Here is a 9,048-nt window from a genome sequence, read left to right on the forward strand (position 1 = left end):
CGGGGGGTGTGGGGGCGGACGGAGGGAGGAGAGGAGGTGGAAGGGAGGCCGGCGGCGAGTGGGTTGGGGATCTGGATCGGGCTGCTTGTTTTTTTTTTTGAGACAGACGGGGGTGGGTGGTGTGGGACGGTTGGTGGGGTGGGAGTGTGGATCGGGCCGGGGTGGACACGCTTAGTAGTAGCGTGGGGGTCTTACATGCGCTACTACTACTTACTTAGTAGTAGCATCGGTTTTATACCCTCGCTACTAATATGGCCTATCCCCGGGGCATTATTGCAGACCATTTAGTAGCAGCGCGGGTTTATACCCCTCGCTATTACTATCAACTTAGTAGTAGCGCGGTTTTTATACCCCTCGCTACTACTAATTAGTAGTAGCGCCCATTTTTGAACCGCGCTGCTGATAAATTTCTGTGTATAAGGTTTTTCCTAGTAGTGCTAGTCGATACTAGCACTTTCAGGTGCCAAGGTAAACTCACGCGATGCTTACTTTCAAACATCCAGTGAAGATGACTCTGAATGTGAATATAAACCTAGCTACAAAACACTTGCTAAAATTGCAACTGAACAACCAACTGCTATGGAACATATTCAAAAGTTGTTAGGAAAAAGCGATGACCTGTTGGATGTGGAAATGACCCGAACTCAGTCCTTAATTTAAGACATTAAAAATATTCACGTTAAGTACGCGGAACTTGAAAGTCATCATGAAACACTCTCAACTACTCATGAGAAGCTTTCTTATGATTATCTTCAAAGGAAGCAAGAACTTGAGAACCTGAGAGCGACTCATGAAGATCTTCAAAAGGAGAACGGGTCACTCCACACTCAATAGATCAGTCCCGCCCAGGAAGGTTTTGAGCCACCATGTCTAAAATGTCTTGAGCGTGATAATGCTGTCTTTGTTCCTGAATGTTCTACTGCTGCTACTGTTGCAATATCTTCAACTGCTAATGTGGTAACTAACCCCTGTACTGAGGATACCACTACTATTGCTGATGAGAATGGCAGCTTGAAGACATTGCTTGAAACAGGGATGTACAAAAGCCTCAAAGGGAATCAGACACTATGTGATGTCCTCAAGAAACAGATTCTGAACCAAAACCCTAGGAAAGAGGGTGTTGGGCTCGAGAGGAAAATGAATGTTGATGATTCATACTGGAAGCCTGAGCAGTACCCCAAAACCACATGGGTTGCTGCAAAGGGACCGTCAGTGGATCCGTCTACCTTATTTGGCTTCATTTGTGCTAACCCGATTATCATTGATGCAAACTATAAACTATTTAAGAATTAGAATGGTGAAGTGTATGCCAGGTATATTGGTACTAACTGCAGGAATGGACCACCTTTGAAGAAAATCTAGGTGCCCAAAAGTTGTCTTGAGAAGCTTCCTATGAATGTCATCATGACACCACCTGGGAAGAAGACAAACCCTAGACCAAAGGCTTCACATGGTCCAAAGGCTTCATACAGACAGAGGACTCACTAGTTACCCTAACACCATTGTTTTGCAGGGAAACCATACTCAGACTTGTGAATATGAGCGTGTTTCATCAAACTGCTATGTTCATAAGACCAAGAACTTCTCTGCTTATTCTTATGAGTATTATTCACCACCTACAAGGCTATTTGCTAGGGCTCCAAAGTCAAAGTTCTCAGATGCTACACTTAGACTCATTGCTTCTAAGCCACCCCTGAAGATGTGGGTGGTTAGGAAAAATTGACTCTCTTTTGCAGGGAAAGGTCTCCAACGGAAATCAAAGGCTTCTGATGCTTATGCTGGGGACCTAAAACATCTTGTGGGATGCAAGAGAAAATGCCAGAATGGTCTTACTATGTATTTCATCCCAGGATTTCTTGACAAACATCCTATCTACCCTAACTAGTATCTAAACTTTCATAATATGCTTGTTCGTCAAATGTTTATGCTTCACATTTCCCTTGGCGAAGCCTATCCCCCAAACTGCATTGTAGGGTATGACACCTAAGGCTTCTGAGTGGATAATGGACAGTGGATGCACTAACCACATGACTGGTGATCGAAGTCTTCTTATGGATTCAACCCTATGTCTGTCTGACAAAAGTCACATCACATTTGCTGACACTGGTAAAAGCAAGGTATTGGGCCTAGGTAGAGTTGCAATCTCAAATGATCAACACATGGATAAAGTGATGCTTGTTGAATCCCTTGGTTTCAACTTAATGTATGTCTCAATGCTTTGTGATCTGAACATGATTGTCATATTTGGAAAATATCATTGCCTTGTGCTTATGGAATTTGACAAATCTCTAGTCTTCGAATGATATCGAAAGGACGATCTGTATATGGTAGATTTCTCAGCAGAACCATAGTTGGTCGTAAGTCTTCTAGCAATAGCTTCAGAGTGCTGGCTCTGGCATCGGAGGCTAGGGCATTCCTGCATGAGGAACTTACACACTCTCCTGAAGAAGAAGCATGTCATAGGCATTGAGGGCGTCAAGTTCAAGAAGGATCATCTATGTGGTTCCTGCGAAGCTGGAAAGATGACTCGGGCCAAGCATCCCTCGAAGACAATCATGACGAAGACACGCCCCTTCGAGCTGCTTCACATGGACTTATTTGGCCCTACTCACTACTCTACCCTCACTACCACTACTTACCTCTATGGTTTCGTCATTGTTGTTGATTACTCAAGATATACATGGGTGCACATAATTCTCTACAAGACTGAAGTGCAAGATGTCTTTAGACGATTCACCAATCATGCCATGACCAACTATGGCATCAAGATCAAGCACATCATAAGTGACAACGGCATAGAATTCAACAACACCGGCCTCGACACTTATCTTGATACATTGGGCATCACACATGAATTCTCAGCTCCATATACACCTCAATAGAATGGTATCATGGAGCACAAGAATAGAACCCTCATTGAGATGGCACGGACGATTCTTGATGAGTACAAGACTCCAAGGAAGTTTTGGCCTGAAGCCATTGATACTGCATGCCACATCATCAACCGTGTCTATCTACACAAGTTTCTAAAGAAGACATCATATGAGCTCCTGACTGGTAAGAGGCCAAACGTTAGCTATTTCAGAGTATTTGGTGCCAGGTGCTGGATCAAGGATCCACATCACACTTCAAAATTTGCACCAAAAGCACTGAAGGTTTTATGCTTGGTTACGGAAAGGATTCACACTCCTACAGAGTCTTCAACCTCTTTCACTACAAAGTGGTTGAAACTGTGGATGCACGGTTCAATGAGACTAATAGCTCGCAAAGAGAGCACCTGCCAAATGTGCTAGATGAAGCTACACCAAGTGAATCTATCAAGCTTATGGGTACTGGAGAAATCATACCTTCAGAGGCAAAGGTTGAAGAGGAAACCATCATTTCTGCACCTAATCAGCTCGAAGACATTGCTCAGCCTGAAGCCAATGCTGAAGTTGAAGACAATGATCAACAAGGGCAAAATCTTCGTCCAGTTCATCCTTGTGTTGCAAAATAAGTACAGATTGAGAAGATAATTGATAGTATCAATGCACCTGGTCCACTCACTCCTTCAAGAGCAACACAGCTAGCAAATTTCCGTTGGCACTTTGCATTTGTCTCTATATCTGAACCAAAGAAAGTTGATGAAGCCTTCATGGAACCTGAATGGATTCAAGCATGCTAGAAGAGCTTCAACAGTTCGAGCTGAACAACGTATGGGAGCTAGTAAAGCGTCTAGATCCTCACAAGCACAATATCATCGGCACCAAATGGATCTATCACAACAAACAAGATGAGCATGGACAAATTGTCAGAAACAAGGCTCGTCTCATTGCTCAAGGTTATACCCAAGTTAAAGGGATTGACTTTGATGAAACATTTGCTCTTGTGGCTAGGCTTGAAGCCATTCGCATACTGATACCCTATGCCAACCACAACAACATTCTTCTATACCAAATGGATGTAAAGAGTGCCTTCCTCAACGGCAAAAATTAAAGAAGTGTATGTTGCACAACCACCTGGTTTTGAAGATCCAAAGCGTCCTGACATGGTATACAAGCTCAACAAGGCACTGTATGGCCTCAAACAAGCACCTCGAGCTTGGTATGACACACTAAAAGACTTCCTGAACAGCAAAGGCTTCAAACCTGGTTCTCTAGATCCCACTCTCTTCACGAAGACATATGATGGTGTAATGTTTGTATGCCAAATCTATGTGAATGACATTATCTTCGGCTGCACTAACAAGAGATACAATGATGATTTTGGGCATATGATGCAAGAGCAATATCAGATGTCCATGATGGGTGAGCTGAAATTCTTCCTTGGTCTTCAAATCCGTCAGCAGACACTACAAAAAAATACACTTCCGTGATGATACGTGTTTGTCACAGTAGGTCACGTTTTCTGTCATGCATGTACATCCATGACAATTTTATGAAAAAATCAAGATAGTCATACCTGTGTTGTCGTAGAAAGTGTTCCATGACATTACAAAAATTATCATCAAGGAAGTGTCCACTTCCATGACGATAAATGTCGCCTCATGAAATTGCTTTCATCAAGGGTGACCTACACGTGGCATACACTATAATGGGTCGCCGTTAAGCTATCTGGTCCGGTTTTGGATCTGATAACCCATTAACAACTAGGACCAATGAGGATTTTCCACGTGTAAAATTCTCATTGGGCGGAGGAAACACGTGTTGTCTCACCATTGGGACAATGTCATCCACTCATTAGACAGGAGGCGCCTATGATAGGTCGACACGTGGCACAGCCCAACAGTGGCCCATTCCGGTGAAAAAGGCCGGCCCAGTAAAAATTAGCAGGCCGGCCCATATAAGGCCTACTTGTGCCAGGTCCATTTAAGCTCACGGCCCATACGAGATGTGCTAATTCCGCATATCAACAACCCGTTAAAGAATTGACACAATTGCAGCCCATCGTCAGTTCGAGCCCATTAATAGTCGGCTATATATCTGGGCTCAATATTAGCCCGATGTGATTTCGGCCTGTTAACAGCCCATTCAAGGGATAGGCCAATTATCAGTATGTACATCTTTCGGCCTTTTAGCAACCCATTTAAGTGTTGGGCCAATTTCTGGCCCGGTGTGTCTTTCAGCCTGTTGACGGCCCATAAATGAGTTGGGCCATTTGTAGTCGGACCTTAGTTTTGGCCTTTTAGCGACCCATTTAAGTGTTGGGCGAATTCCCGGCCCGGTGTGTCTTTCAGCCTGTCGATGGCCGATAAATGAGTTGGGCCATTTGTAGTCGGACCTGAGTTTTGGCCTTTTAAGGGCCCATGCTCTTCATGGTCCAATACCAGCCCGGTTTCTCTTTCGGCCCGTTAAAGGCCCACAACACAGTTGGGCCATTTACAGTACGACCTGACTTTCGACCTCTTAGTGGTCCATGCTCTTCATGGTCTAGTACGCGCCCGCGTGTCTCTTTCGGCCTGCTAAAGGCCCATAGTATAGTTGGGCCATATGTAGCCCGACCTTAGTAACGGCCTGTTAACGGCCCGTGAAATCAAATGGGCCCACCTGTTGCCCGCTTCGATCTCGGACTGTTAATGACCCGGGAGGTAAGAGGGCTGACCATTAACTTTCAGCCTGGTAACGACCCATTAACGTAATGGGCCCAATAAAGTTCATACATGTCTTTAGGCCCAATTAGATAATTTGAGCCCATTACGACGAGCAATTATGCACAGGACCAAAACCGATCAAGCAAAGGTACGACATACAGCAAAAAACATTGCACATCCAGCATATATTACAGGAAATTACATCCATTGGGCAATCAAGATTGATGCCAGTGCAAATAAATGGACAGAACCTAACGATCTACAACATCACAATCTGCAACCTCAGCGCGGATGACGCCCATAAGCATGTGGGCAAGTTCTTGCTGCTTTGCTACACTGTCTCTGAAAACATTGATCTGTTGTTGTTGCGCACGAATGTGCAGCTCTGTTTCCTCCACCATTTCCATCATTGCTTCATCCATTAATTGGTTCACAAACATACATTTTTCCGTTGCATTCGAGACAGAGGAAACTGAACAGATTCAGATGGCGATTTTGGCGGGCTTGTATTATTGGTAGTGGAGTGTCTTGACCACTGCATCATAACATAAATTAGGAGGGGAACCAAACAGATTAATCATGAGTTATTTCCATGTTACCTGGCCTAGATTCATTGGAAAGAAACAATGGGGTTGCCTTGCTGTTTTTAGAGTTTGTCTTCTTATCTTCAGCAGCCTGCACCAAATTAACACAATAGCATTGCTATCATTGGTTAGGCCAGATAATAGTAAAGCAACATTGACAGAATGAACATTTGGGCAACCAGACCACACCAGCCTACACCAAATTAAAACAATATGGCACATCTATCATCAGCCAGGTAAGGTAATATGAAAACAACATTGACATAATGAATGAATGGGCAACCAGAGTAGCACTACAATTCAGTAATGTGCATGATATGAGATAGTACACTCATGCAGCTCAGTATGCAAAACTACCAGACAGTTTCCCTTACAAGAATCAACATTGTCACCTTTAACATCTTGCTACAATTGAATTTAGATCAGATAAAGGTTGGATTCACACTGATTAACAAAATACATGCTGATGTAAAAATATAGGGATATACATCAGGTACTTACATCAGCATTGGATCATAGAGAATTCCCGCAAGATACTTTCCTCGAATATGATCCCAATGGAGGGAATCTTCTATCGTTTAACCTTATTTTCTGAAACAGAGATGGGTAAGAAACATGTAGAAAATATGATCAGAATGCTATAAAATTTCATGGTGCGAGGATATGCACATGATTCTTAGAATGGAGTTGACATATTTTTTCTAGACTGGAGTGGACTAGTTCTTTGGCCATAGAATCTTCTTATTATCAGTGGGAGTTGGGTTTCTCTGTGCTGGAGCAGTATCTATGAAAATTGGAGTTGGTTTATTATCTCCTGGCGTTTGGAGCTTTTGCAAAGACCTAGTTTGTAACCCTTCAGATTCTAACATAGCCGTCTTCCCCTTGCATGCCTTATATAGAAGAATGGTGCTTTAATTATAAAACATGCTACAGCACAGATGGAATAGGTATTGAAGAACAGAAAGGAATGACATATTGACATGTATTCCCTCCATCCGGAAATAAATGGATGGGTCTAGGTGTATTTCAGTTCTAGATACATCCAGTTTTATCCATTTCCGCGACATGTAATCCGGATGGAGGGAGTATGATGTAAGAGCTAGGGATACGACAGGACAACAGTGTAAAAAAACACTACTTGAATGTAAAATTGTGTGCCAGCGAAATACATTACAGAATAAGACTAAGGCAACATATGCGTGTATGATTGGGAAACTAAGATGGCATTGCAAGAGACCACTAGAACATCACTTCAATGTAAAAAAAAAAGAACATGGTATGGTAGACAGATGAAGTACATACTGATGAATAACAATGCATAAGAGAAGCATGATGTCCAAAATAAGAAGATGGCATTGCGATAGAGTAGAATGACAATACTTGAATTTGAAAACATGTTATCTTAATGGAATAGGTACTAAAAAACAGGAAAGCATGACATATTTACATGCATGATCAGGAGGCGAAGAACAAGGCATTGCAACAGAGTTGATGCACTCCACGACATTATATGCATGTTGTACCCACATCAAGGGCCAAGTTAGAACAAAGACCTTATGGGGTGAACAGGATTCATCATCTTTCTGGAAGTCTTGTGAAGAACTGCCTTTACATGTTTCATCATATTGGGTATCATTGACGTCAAGTTTGTTGGCCATTACATTGCTCCGTGAGGTTCTTATGGATAAATCAGTTTCTGCAATTATATCTGACATGCATGGAAGACAACTAGTAGTTAGATTTATGTAATGAGTGCCTGTAGGAGACGACATAAATAGTAGGACTAGGGTTAACTAGCACCAACAGGTCTCAAAAACTAAAGGGAGAACATGGATGAAAGCTATAGAATATGTATCGTTTGTACTCAAGATTAACTAGATGGCACACAAAAGTATTAAGGAACAACATAGGTTATACTAGAAGTGGTATAATACTATAATCACCAGCCTGTGGGATAGCATTGGCTGATGGAAGATAACTATGGAACAACGTTACCTAAAGAACAAGTCTCTTAGCTGAACTATGGAACAACGTTAACTCCTGAACAAGACCTGTAAGAGATCAGCATGAATATACAGTGAAATGTGATAATCTATTTTGTCTTTTTCAATGCTTATATGAATAACAAAGCCATAAATGTTGCACACAAGTGTTGGTGTCAAAACCGGCGGATCTCGGGTAGGGGGTCCCGATCTGTGCGTCTTAGGTTGATGGTAATAGGAAGCGAGGGACACAATGTTTACCCGGGTATGGGCCCTCTCGATGGAGGTAAAACCCTACTTCCTGCTTGATTAATATTGATGATATGGGTAGTACAAGAGTAGATCTACCACGAGATCGTAGAGGTTAAACCCTAGGAGCTAGCCTATGATGATTATGATTGTAATTGTGATCGGCCTTCTAAGGACCAACCTCTCCGGTTTATATAGACACCAGAGAGGGCTAGGGTTTACATGGAGTCGGTTACAAGGAAGGAAACACAATATCTGAATCGCCAAGCTTGTCTTCCACGCAAAGGAGAGTCCCATCCAGACACGGAATGGAGTCTTGAGTCTTGTATCTTCATGCTTCAATAGTCCGGACCATGTATATAGACCGGCAGTCCAGATACCCCCTAATCCAGGACTCCCTCAGTAACCCCTGAACCAGGCTTCAATGATGATGAGTCCGACGCGCAGTCTTGTCTTCGGCATTGCAAGGAGGGTTCCATCTCCGAATACTCCAAAGTACCTGTTACGACGAATAGTGTCCAGCATCCCATAAATGTTGTACTCCTCGGCTTTAGTGCCTCAATAATGACCATCTCCACGTGTCGAGCGAATGCGAGAGGGGCCAAGGCATTTTTGCATTTGCCACCCCCAATCCTTCAGGCTGACCGTCTATTTGAAGAGACGG

This window comes from Triticum dicoccoides, chromosome 6B (assembly GCF_002162155.2).
Source record: "Triticum dicoccoides isolate Atlit2015 ecotype Zavitan chromosome 6B, WEW_v2.0, whole genome shotgun sequence".
NCBI classification, from domain to species: Eukaryota; Viridiplantae; Streptophyta; class Magnoliopsida; order Poales; family Poaceae; genus Triticum; species Triticum dicoccoides.